Here is a 13,739-nt window from a genome sequence, read left to right on the forward strand (position 1 = left end):
GTTGAAGGTTTCTTATTAGTTCTACTTCTATGAGTGGTCAAGATCAAAATAAAATTAGTTGGAGCAAGGAGGGACATTTCTACAGTATTACATTTAAACAGAGAAATAAACAATCTCATACTCCCTACTGTGGTTAGAGGTTGGCAGCATTGGATGAGAATTGAACAGAAGTAGAAGTATCATTAGAAACAACACAGGCTTCCCCAAACTGGATGCTTTGAAGAGAAACTTGGTCCTTTTCAACTGAAAAAATAAACTCAGAAGAACAAAAGTAAATTTCAAATGTCCAGAACTGGCAGGGAATGCAAGGAGGGTGATGTTCTGAGGAGTTGGAGAGTCATTTGACAATTAGGATGAATTGAAGTCTCTACCTCTAGTGGGTTCTCCTCAGTCCCTCCATTCTAGCATGAAGTGGATAACCTGTGCTACCCAAGAGCTGATCTGGCACTTGTAGATGCTCCAGACTGGAGGTGAATCACAATGGTTTGCCCTCTAAGGAGATGACAGCACTGCCACTTAGTTTTTATATGCTGGTGTGCTGTGGTTCTTGACCTCCTCATAGAACTATGCTTATAATTCATAATTGATCATTGTCGGTTTCTTCTTGAGAGAGTACTTGGAACTAGCAAAAATAATTTTGTTCTTAAAGGGTTCACTCTCAGGGTCCCAGAAAATGAACCCCATGTCCTCCTTCTTGCTCTTCTTGGCCTCATAGGTTATATAGTGGAGAGCATAGTGGCAGTCCTTGTCTGTCTGTATCTTGAAAAAGATTGTGCAGAGTTGTTCAGTTTCCCCCATGACTTCTTTCATGGTCTCCTTGCCCTTCTCTGGGATGCTGTTCTTTTCTTCCTTCTGGAAGACAAGCACTACCTATTTGCTTTCTTTACTTTTTGTGTCATTAAGTTCTTGCACACCATTATGACACTGAATACCTGGATGATAACATCAGATATAACAATATCAGAGACCATGCTTTAATAAATGAAAGAGAGACAGAAACCCCTAATATTAGAAGATCTGTGATAAATACTCAATATTTTATGACATTATATTAGATAATCTGTCACATTGTGATTTCATTCAATAAATTTTGTTTAAAAGGTTTAGCACTCTGTACTCTATAAATTTTCCTCAATGAAAATGCATTTCTTGAGTAATTACAAAAAGTGTCTAAATCTTCAATACATTAAAATATTCCATTATGTGATGGCCCTGAGCACAGTGAACCCTAAATGATGCTGACAAATCGGACTAGGTATTTATTTGCATAGACATTAATTGCAGATGCCTTTCAAGTTGTCGTCATTCATTCTATGCAGCGACTGGATGCAACCATAGACATATTGGCCTTTCACAAAAACAAAAACTTTAAGTGAGGTAATTTCTGGCTTCATCTGCATAGATTTTAGGTTGACATCTATCTGCAAAATTAATAACTCCATGCATTACATATTCCCAAGACCAGACCTTCCTACCACTGTGAGTATAACCAATGTCATACTCTATAAATATAAAACAGATACCTTACAGTATATGTAATACATACAATGAGGCCAATCTAATCTGAAAAACAATCAGGAGAAATCAGAAGCATTTTATAGAGTTGACACAATTTAACAGTTGTTAGGAATCAATTTTATGCAGTTCTGATATTTTCCTAGGGTAAGACTTCATTATAGCTTGCATTGAATATTGCTCCAATCTTCAAAAAAATCTCCAAAAGATCTCTATACTCCATTTTTTCATGTCTCATATATTCTTTTCCCCCAGAATGTTCTCTGTAGAACATTCACTGAGCTTATGAAAGGATTCCTCTTTTAATTATTTTTAATTTTTATTTTAATTTTTCATTCATTTTACATATCAACTACAGTTCCCCCTTCCTCCCCTCTTTCTGCTTCCCCCACCTTTTTGAACCCCCCCATTGTACTTAGAGAAGGTAATGTCTCCCACGGGTGTCAAAAAAGCCTGACATATCAAGTTAAGGCAGGACCAAGCTCTTCTCCCCTGCATCAAGGCTGAGAAAGATATCCCAACATGTTCTCACTCTCCATTCCCTCTTCTCTTTCCCACTCCCACTCCTAGTTTACCCAGGAGATATTATTTATTTTCTCTTCCTAAGGCAATCCATGTGTGTCCCTTTTAGGGTCCTCCTTGTTACCTAACTTTTCTCAGGCTGTTGATTGTAGCCTGGTTATCCTTTGTTTTATATTTAATATCTACTTATGAGATATCTATCATCAACTAGTTAAGCGGTTATTAGATATACTAAAATGAATAAATAAGCAAATGTGCTAATGACCAAATCTTTTATTTCCCCATTTTTGTATATGATATCATTGAAGAACACAGAAGAGGAATCCTTCGTCATGGACATTGAGCAATGCAGTGACAAATATAAAAGTAGAACCTAGGATTCCTGATTCTCAGGCTGTTGTCTTAATTATGCACTATTTTACCTTATGTTCCTAGAATGGCCATAGAAACACTTATCAAGTAAAAGAAGACACCTGCCATACCCATAGCACCTAACAAAGCACCTAGGAAGAGAATTACAGGTCTTCCTTAGTTTCATGAGTTTTATCTGGAAAGTCTAACTTTTTCCACTCCTGTAATTTAAAAGTAGCACTTTCAGCAAAGTCATAATGAGTTCTCTTTTATTTAGTATATCATATCTGCAATGGCAAATTTCTATGCTAAACCTTTACATGTGATATTTAATTTAATTTTATCAACTTTAAAATGTAAATGTCACTGCATTTCTCATTTTTGAAAATGAGATAATAAACCCATAAGTGAAATGACATACTACAATTAATACATTAAAAAGTCACAAAGCTAGAATTTTATATTAGATCTCACTCCACAATGTGTGATAGAATTCTCAATAGAAAGCCTTTTATTTCTATCCTTTTCCCCATCTCTGAGTTATTTAAATATCTTTATCATGTCCTTAGACAAACACACACCCACACATCACACCACACACACACCAGACGCTTAGAAGACAGGAACTAGGAAAATGAGAAATAATAACACTATTTACATTTGCTCCTTACAACAAAAAATGATAGAGACAACTTTAGAGTTTAAAATTAAATTTTATTCTCCTATTAAACAAAACCAACTTAAAATACGCGTTTACATAGGTACCTGAAAAGCAAAAACTTTCTAAGTATCAAATTCTTTGATATTATTGAAATGCCATGGTATCACAGAAATCACATGAGTGATTTTTCTGCACCTTTCTTTAGTTCCTTTACCTAATTGAATGCTGCATAGATAAATCAAGGTAAAAGGTAAATGCTTTCACATAAGAATATGAGACATTTGTGTTCAAAGAAGTGCAATGCAGGCAATGTTGTTCAGTGGTAAAGTGGGAAAACATGAAAACTGCAAAGAACACAAACATTGGTTTGTATCTGACACGGAATATGTTTGATTTTTCAACGCCATCATTCTCTTCTCTGTGGGTACTATCTTCTTCCAATAATGTACCTACTGGAATAAGAAATTGTGTGTTGTGGGCATGTGGGAATCTTTGTAGTCCAAAGATAGTAAAAACTGGATCACAGTATAAAAGCTCCCAATAATTTATTGTATGTCTTTATATATTCAACTTTCCCCAGTAAGCCTTTCACCCAATCAAGCTGAACTAGATGATCTGATTTTTCAACTCTTTATGATTGCTGATATAGCAAATTGTCACAGATAGAGTGACTTAAAACAAAATAAAGCAAAAAAAAAGTTGTTTTTCAGTTTATAAACTATATGTGTGGTGTAGGAGGTCCTTCTTTCTATGTGTTGCTTGTATTGCTTAATAAATAAAGAAACTGCCTTGTCCTGATAGGGGCAGAACTTAGGTAGGCAGAGAAGACAGAATTGAATTCTGGGAGGAAGAAAGCAGAGTAAGAGTCAGATGCCATGGATCTGCCAGAGGACAGACTTGCCAAATCTTTCCCAGTAAGCAACTGCCATGTGGCAATACACATATTAAGAGAAATGGGTTAAACTGAGATGTTAGAGTTAGCCAATAAGAAGTTAGAGCTAATGGACCAAGTAGTGTTTAAATTAATACAGTTTCTATGTGGTTATTTCAGGTGTAAGCTAGCTGGGCAGCTGGGACGAACAAACAGCTGGCTCCTGTGACAATATGTGTGACTTGAATCACATAGCAACCAAATTAAGGTGTTTACCTTCTAGAGATGCTAAGAGAAGATTCAGCTTCTTTGCTTGTTCTGACTTCAAGAAGTCATCTGTATTTCTTAACTCATATTATTCTCTTCCTTACATCTTCAAATACAAATAGAATAGTGGGGTTTCATAATTTATACACTGAAATCTGGACACTTGTGTTTAAAGTAGTACCGCCCAAGAAGTCATGAATAAACATGTCAATTAATTATTCACTTCCTCACCCAACTCCTCTTAGATATATCTTCTTGTCTTTTTCACACAACTTTGTATCTTTTTTTATTCATATATCAAGTACAATTTGGGCTAGAAATATATTCTTGGATATGTGATGTTCCAATGAAACATGGTCATCTTGCTAGGGGCTACATTCATTTTTTTTTATTTTTAACTTTCGTTTACTTTCTCTTTGTGTCTTTTACACGAAGAGAAAAAAGGGGGGAAAGGAAGAAGGTGGAAATCTCATCGTAGGAGCTGCAGTGCATCACAGTGAGTCACATAGGAAACCCCTTTGTCCATACATTTTTACATGTAACAGTTAATCAAAATAATCATTCCTCTGATTTGAGGCTTCTGGTCTCTATTATACAATTGATGTTGGACTCCTTTTGGGTCTCTTCCTGAGCATCCTGTTGCTGCCCTGTGTTATGGAGATCCTACAACCCTCGGTCCACAGGACCAATCCACAGTAAAGGCAAGCAAATGGAAATAAAAGAGTCCAGGAAAAGGCAAAACGAAAAGATACAGATACAAAGACCCACTCATTCATACACTCAGGAATCTCATAAAATACAAAATGGCAAGTAGTAATATTTATATAAATGACTTATATGATAAAAGTATGATAGAGATAGACATAAAAAAGAGATTAAAATTAAAAATTAAAAAGACAAAAACCCTGATGTGACATTATGAGACAAGGAACCTCCAAACTTGGCATGAGTTCATTTTCTGTTGGCCTTCTAATGCTGGGCATATGCCTACCCTTAAAAGTAGTTGGTTTCCCCAGTGAGACTACCTTGAAGAAAACTGATAATTAATTTACAACTGGTAATCAATTTGAGATAGTATCTGTATTAGGTATGCTGGTGTGTGCCCTCTTCTTTCAGCTCTCAAACATCTGATACAGATCTGGGCAGGCCCTGGGCAGGCCCTGGGTATGCTGCTTCAGTCTCTGCAAGTTCATGTGTGTATTGGTCTTGTTGGTTTAAAGACTTCCTTAGAGTCTACCATCCCCTCAGGCTTTATACTTTTTCAGCCTTTTCCTACTTAGGGTTCCATGAAGCTTGAGGGATGGAATTTGGTGGAAATATCAATTTGGCATTCTAGGTCTGAGGTCTGTCATTCCCTGTATATTGTCTGGCTGTAAGTATCTATATTTGTTGCCATCTGATGCAGGAGGAAGCTTCTCTGATGATGGCTATACAAGGCACTGATCTCTGATTATAGCAGAATATTATTTGCTATAATAATTATTATATATATTAAATATATAGTAATTATATTAAATAAGTATAATAACAAATATAATATTATATTCATTTTATTGCTACAATTTTTAGAAAAGTACTATTTGGTTTTACCCTAGGTTCTTGGGCTATCTATTGTCAGATTCTTGGTCACCTATACAAATTTGGCTATGAATTGCATCATTTGGATTGGGTCTTAAGTCAAATCAGGTATTGATTGGTTACTCCCACAAGATTTGAGCCACCAGTGCATAAGCATATTTTGCAGAAAGGACACCACTGCAGATCAAATGATCTGTATCTAGTCTGGTGTTTATGTTTCTCTTTTAGTAGCCTTCAAAGTGCCTTGTGATAACAAAAATGCTACTCCATAGATCTGACACCTCGAAGTGGGTACTTGTTTCATCTCTCCATGTACAATTAATTGTGTAGGTTTTTTTTTAGCAATGGGCCTTGCTGTCAAATTGTGGGGAGCAATCTATATAGTCTTGACAACAACCTGGGTTGTTTGGGGGATTTCCATGGAATACCTTTGGCCAACAGCTCAATTAATTGCAAACCATTCCAGGCACTGTAAACTTAATTTGGTGACAAGAGATGTTTAGTTGGGGCTCTGTCTCCACTACTCTTTGGTGATTACATTTAGATTGCCAGAAGGTCCTGGACAGATGTTTTACAGACACAAAGGGACCATGGGTGCCCACCCAGACTATTATACCCAACAAAACTTTCAATCAACATAGATGAAGAAGACAAGATATTTCACGGCAAAACCAGATTTAAACAACACTCATCCATAAATCCAGCCCTGAAGAAAGAACTAGAAGGAAAACTAGAACCCAAGGAACTCAGTTAAATCTATGAAAATGCACGCAAAAGTTAATCTCACAACAGCAAACACAAAGAAGGGAAACAAACACACTATTATCACCACCACCAAAAACAAAAAAAATAACAGAAATTTAGCAATCACTGGTCAATAACATATCTTAATATCAATGGATTCAGTTTACCAATAAAAGACACAGATTAACAAAATGTATACAAAAACAAGATCCATTCTTTTGATGCATACAAGAAACATAGCTCAGTTTCAAAGACAGACATTACCTCAGAGTAAAGGGTTTGGAAAATATTTTCTAATCAAATGTTCCTAATAAGTAAACCAATGAAGTTATCCTTATAGCTAACAAAATTGACTTCAAACTAAAATCAATCAAAAAAGATGAGGAAGGATATTTCATATTCATTAAAGGAAAAATCCATGAAGATGGAGTCTCAGTCCTGAACATTTATGCCCCAAATACAAGATTGCCCACATTTGTAAAATATATATATATATATATATATATATATATATATATATATATATATATATATTACTAAAGGCTAAATCACACATCATCCTCACACACTAATAGTGGGAGACTTCAACACCCCACTCTTACCAAAGGACAGGTTGGCCAGATATAAACTTAACAGAGAAACAAGGGAACTAACAGATGTTATGACTCAAATGCAAGTAATAGAAATCTATAGAACATTCCACCCAAACATACACACACAAAAAAAATGCCTTCTTCTCAGTACCTCATGAAATCTCCTGTAAAACTGACCACATGCTCAGTCATAAGACAAATCTCAACAGATACAAAAAAAAGTTGGAAAACCTCTTGTATCTTATCACACCATCAGGGGTTAAAGTTAGAGTTCAACAATGACACAAACTCCAGAAATTCTACAAACTCTTGAAAACTGAACAATTCTCAACTGAACCACCAGAAGAAATAAAGAAATCAAAGACAAACTAGAGTTAAATGAAAATGAATCCAAAACATACCAAACTTATAGGACACAATGGAAACAGTGCTAAGAGGAAAGTTCATAGCATTAAGTGACTACATAAAGATCCTGGGGAAATCCCACAAAAGTGACTTAACAGCCCAACCAGAACACTCTAGAACAAAAATAAACAAACTCACCCAGGAGGATTACATGGCAGGAAATAATCAACTCAGGGCTGAAATCAATAAAATTGAAACCAAGAGAACAATACAAAGAATTATGAAACGGGGAGTTGGCTCTTTGAGAAAATTAGCAAGATAGAAAAGTTCTTATCCAAACTAACCAAAAGGCAGAGAAAGACTACCCAAATTAACAAAATCAGAAACAAAAACAGGGACATAATAATTTACTCTGATGAAATCTAGAGAACCATTAGGTCATGCTTTAAACACCTGTACTCCAGAGAAGTGGAAAATCTAAAGGAAATTGTCAACTTTCTTGTTAAGCATCACATATGAAAATTAAACCAGGAGCAGATAAACAATTTAAACAGACCCATAAACCCTAAGGAAATAAAAACAGTCATTAAAGTTCCCCCAAATAAAAACTAATTTTACAGGGCCAGATGGGTTCAGTGCAGAATTCTATCAGGTTTTCCAAGAAGAGCTAATATCAATACTTCTCAAATTGTTCCCCACAAAAAAAAACAGAAGAAATGATGCCAAAATCATTCTATGGGTCCACACTTACCCTAATACCCAAAACAAATATTCAACAAAGAGAATTACATACCAATCTTCCTCATGAACATTGATGCAAAAATACTCAACAAAGTACTGGCAAACTGAATCCAAGAATACATCAAAAAATAAAAAGCATCTACCATGATCAAGTAGGCTTTATCCCAGAGATGCAGGGATGGTTCAATATAAGAAAATTTATCAACGTACTCTACCATATAAACAAACTGAAAGGAAAAAATACACCTGGTCATCTCATTAGAGGCGGAAAAAAACCTTTGTCAAAGTCTGACATGTCTTCATGATAAAAGTTCTGGAGAAAACAGGGAATCAAGAAAATAACTAAATGTGCCTCTTCTGTGTAACTAAAGTCTGCACCAGCTGAAGGCGCATGCGATTTGGTGATGAGATCCCAGAAAGGCAACGTGGCTCACTCCAGGCCTCAGACTCACCAGAATACGTTCACCTTCAAAAATGACAAGTTCGATAAGAGTGTTCAGACCAAGAAAATTAATGCAAAACTTCATGATGGAGTATATTAGTGCTGCAAAGAAGTTCTCGAGTGGTGTGTAAAATACAGCAAATACAAATCTCTGTCAAAGCCTAAGAAGTGTGTTAAATGTTTACAGAAGACAGTAAAGGACTTACCACATAATATGTGGACCATGTGCCTGTGAACTTGAAGTTTGCGCAAAATGTAAGAAAGAAGGCATTGCTATTCCGTTTAATAAAGAACCAGAAAATTTAGCAAATACTGAAAATCAAGGTTCTAACTGTAAACAAAGTTGCAAAGGGACGGAAGACAGTGACGAGGATTTAGATGCTGACACTGAATCAGATGAGGAGGATAGGACTCTTAGGTAGCCTGACAGCACCGTGTCGGCTGCAGAGGGCTTGGCAGACACAGAGACATCCAATATGGGAATCAGAAAAAGGCTGTTCAAAATAGGCAGAGCTGACACATGAGCAATATAAATTATTTATAACATTTGAATAACAGAAACTTTCAGGTTTTCACAATAAAACTTGAGCTGCATATACAGAATATGTATGGAAACTTCCTGTGGCCTGTTGTACAATCTATGGAAATTGTTTAGAAAAGCATATTATTTAGTGTCAAACTATCCAGTGTTGTGATTTGCTGATTGCACAGAACTATCTCATGGAAAATTAGGATGATTAACTCATAGAGAGTACATATTTGTAATCTGACCTCACATGTGTAACTTCCTTAGCAAAAGCCCCCTTATATCTTACAAAGCAAAACCATTTATTTTTATACACAAACACACATATAAAATTAGGTGTAGTGATTTTCCTTTGAAAATATTTTTATATATGTCATCCCATTGTTTTTACCTTTTCCAGTTTGGAAATACATACTAAGAAAAAATGTGTGGACTATATAATTAATAACTGGAAAGGAAACTAACCTTCATACTTGATGGAGATACTCGCAGTGTCAGACGCTCCGGTAATGCTCTTCCATGTAAGCTATTATATTGCTCTGAATTACTTTGCTGCCAGTGGTTCTACTTACGGGCAATGTAGGTTAGCTTTGTGTGATTGCTGAAGTGTGTGTCCTTATGCTTAAAATCCTGAAGCTATAGAAAGGTGGTGAGGCAATACAATGAACTTTTCCACACTGTACATCAATTCCCAGTTTTAATGTTTTATTTTGTTTTCTTTGTGTCTTAATCTACACACACACACACACACACACACATATATGACATGTATTTATATGCATATATGTGTGTATATATTTTCTGAACCATTGAAATAAATATGAAACCCTGTTTTTAAAAAAATAGAAAATGCCTAAATATAATAAAGGCAATATACAACAAGCCTACAGCCACCATCAAATTAAATGGAGAGAAAAGCAAAGCAAATCCACTAAGAAGACGACGCTATCCACTCTCTCCATATCTATTCAATATAGTTCTTGGGGTTCTACCTAGAGCAATAAGTCAGCAAAAGGAAATCAAGAAGATACAATTGAAAAGGAAGAAGCTAAACTTTCACTTTTTGTAGATGATATGATATTGTACAAAAGTGACCCCAAAATTTCTGCTAGGGAAATCCTACAGTTGATAAACACCTTCAATAATGTGACTGGGAACAAGAGTAACTAAAAAAAATCAATAGCCCTCCTATATGCAAATGACAAATGGGCTGAGAAAGAAATCAGAGAAACAGCACCCTTTATAATAGACACAAATAATATAAAATATCTTGGGGTAACTCTAATCAAACAAGTGAAAGATCTATATGACATGGATTTTAAATCATTAAAGAAAGAAATTAAAGAAGATATCAGAAAATGGAGAGATCTTCCAAGCTCATGAATACATAGGATTAACATAGTAAAAATGGCAATCTTACCAATAACAATCTACAGATTCATTGGAATCCCCATCAAAATCCCAACAAAATACTTCAAAAACCTTGAAAGAACAATACTCAATTTCATACAGAAAAAAAAAACAGGATCACTAAAACAATCCTATATAATAACGGAACGTCTGGAGGTATCACCTGTTTTTATTACTATACCTATAGTAGAGCTAAACTATATACCTGATTTTTGATGAAGAAGCCAAAAATACACAGAGGAAAAAAGAAAGCATCTTTAACAAATGATGCTGGAGTAACTGGATGACAGCATGTAGAAGAACGCAAATAAATTCGTATCTACTGTTCTGCACAAAACTCAATTTCAAGGGGATCAAAGACCTCAGCATGAATCCAGCGTGAGTATGGGAGATCTTTCTTGTTTCTTATAACTCTTTTCAGTTTCTTTCTTTAGTATCTTAATGTTTTCATCATACAAGCCTTTTATGTGCTGGGTTAGACTTACGACAAGACATTTTGGTGCAATATTATAAAAGGTGTTGTTTCTCTAATTTCTTCCTAAGCCTGTTTGTCATTTGAACAAAGGAGAGTTTCTGACTTCTATAAGTTAATTTTGTACTCTACAATGTTGTCGAAACTGGTTATTAGTTGTAGGAGGTGGAACTTAGAGGGTCACTTATGTACACAATCATAAAATTTGTAAATACAGATACTATAATTTTTGATTTCCTGTTTGTATCCCTTTGATCTTCTTCAGTTGTCTTATTGTTCTAGGTTAGACTTCAGCACTATATTGAATAGATACAGAGAAAGTGGATGGTGTTGTTATGTTCCTGATTTTAATAGAAATGTTTCTTTGGGTTTTTTTTTTTTTTTTGGTTTTTTGAGGCAGGGTTTCTCTGTGGTTTTGGAGCCTGTCCTGGAACTAGTTCTTGTAGACCAGGCTGGTCTCGAACTCACAGAGATTTGCCTGCCTCTGCCTCCCAAGTGCTGGGATTAAAGGCATGCACCACCACTGCCCAGCCTTAATAGAAACGTTTTAAGTTTCTCTGTACGAAGGTTGATGTTGGCTGTTGGCTTGCTGTAAATACTCTTCTGTTAAAGCACGTGCCTCATATCCGTACTCTCTCCAGGACTTTTATCATGAATAGTCATTAATTTTGGGAAAAGTCTTTTTCTCCCTTTAATGATATGACTGTTTGGTTTTTTACACGAATGTTTGAAGCCTGTTTTTATTGTGAATTACATTTATTGTTTTGTGTATATTGAACTGCCCTTGTATCCCATGGATAAATTGTATTTGATAATGGTGGATGATCTTTGTGATATATTTCTATTAGATATTCTAATTTTGAGGAATACATGTTTTTATGCATATCTTTGGGATTCTCTGCATTTCTTCACTGACTGTTTTGCCGCAACGTTTTTTCATGTCCAATTTTCTTAATTTGCATCTTCTCTCTGTGTCTTTTAGTTAGTTTTGTTAAGGGTTTGTCAGTCTCAGTGGTCTTCAAAAACATGACCCTTTGTTCAACTGATTCTTCGAATTTTTCTTTATGTCTACTTTATTGTTTTCATTACTGAGACTGGCTATTTCTTGATGTTTACTACTTTAGGGTATAATTTCTTCTTTTTGTTCTATAGCTTTCAGATATACTGTTAAGTTTCTATTATGACATCTCTCTACTTTTTATAGGTAGGCACTAGTCTTATTTATAAATGTGCCTCTTACAACAGCCTTCATTGTGTCCTACATGTCTTATATGTTGTATTTTGTTTTTATTAAATTTTTAAAAATCTCTGTTTTCTAATTTTGTAGTAAGTCATTTTTCATTCAGGTTTGAGTTGTTCAGTTTCCATTTGCTTAAAGCATGATTAATAAAACCTCTGAGACAAAAATTGGGGATCAACTTAAAGATCCAAAAAGCAAAGCAGCTGGAACTCTGAAACACAGCTTGCTCCAATGCTGTGGGGACTTGAGAGCCAGCCATCAGGTAGTTCCCTGCACCCAGCTCCCCCAAATACAAACCCATCCAGCCTACTAGCCACACCCACACCAAAACTCGCCTATCCACCTATAACCTCAGTGGAACTATGAAACACTGTTTGCTCCAATACTGCAGGGCCTTAAAGGTGAGTGAACAGCCATTTGGAGGGACACCCCACTCTTTAGGTTCTCCTCAGTGGGACAAAACCCCAGGACCACCCTCAAACTCCCTCAGCTTTTCTAGCCAGCCAGCCTGGAGTTTCCTGTGGCTAGTATCCCTCAAATCCCAAACCCATCCACTTGACTCCCCAAGCTACTAGTCACACACCACCTAAAGGTGAGAGCTTGTAATAATACTGAGGGGACCAAGAGCTTGCTACAACACTGAGGGAACAAGAGAGAACACCAAGAGAGCAAGCCAGGAGAGAAGACAGAGAGAGCAGGCATATAGAGACCTCAGAGGCTTTCTGAGTAAGTATTGATAGTATATAACAGACCAAGAAAAACTCCCAAACACACAGACAGCCACAGACAGTCACTTCAAAGATGAACCAAGACACAAAGACACTGCAAGCCTCATTTGAATGAAGAAATTCAAGAATTCCTCCAAGATCCTAAAAAGTAACATGGTAACACCAGAACCCAGCAGTCACACAACAGGAAGACTAAATCATCCTAACCCAGAAGAAGCAAAAGAAAATGACTTTAAATGTAACTTTATAAAAATGATGGAAAATTTTAAGGGGGAAAGGAAAAAAATCCCTTAAAGAAATGGAGGAGATGACAAACAAGAAAACTGGAAGAAATTAATAAATCCCTCAAGAAACCCAAGGAAACCAAGTAAAAACAATCAAACTGGTGAAGGAAACAGTTCAAAATTTGAAGACTGAAATAGAGGTAATAAAAAAAAACCACAAACTGAGGGAATTCTGTATATGGAAAATCTGGGTAAATGAGGAGGAACTACAGAAACAAGTATAACCAACAGAATACAAGAGATAGAAGAAAGAATCTCAGGCACTGAAAATACCATAGAGTACATAGATTCATTGGTCAAAGAAAACATTAAATCCAACAAATTTTTAACACAAAACATGCAGGAAATCTGGGACAGCATGAAAAGACCAAACCAAAGAATAATAGGGGTAGAAGAGGGAGAAGAACTCCAGCTCAAAGGCACAGAAAATACATTCAACAAAATCATAG

General features: G+C 35.7%; 1 pseudogene; it reads left to right on the forward strand.

Annotated features, from left to right (window-relative positions):
* Positions 1–8,592: 8,592 nt before the first annotated feature.
* On the forward strand, positions 8,593–9,052 carry LOC142841597 (uncharacterized protein C9orf85 homolog pseudogene; annotated as a pseudogene).
* The last annotated feature ends 4,687 nt before the right edge of the window (positions 9,053–13,739 follow it).

The sequence above is a fragment of the Microtus pennsylvanicus genome, chromosome X (genome assembly GCF_037038515.1).
Source record: "Microtus pennsylvanicus isolate mMicPen1 chromosome X, mMicPen1.hap1, whole genome shotgun sequence".
In the NCBI taxonomy this organism is placed as follows: Eukaryota; Metazoa; Chordata; class Mammalia; order Rodentia; family Cricetidae; genus Microtus; species Microtus pennsylvanicus.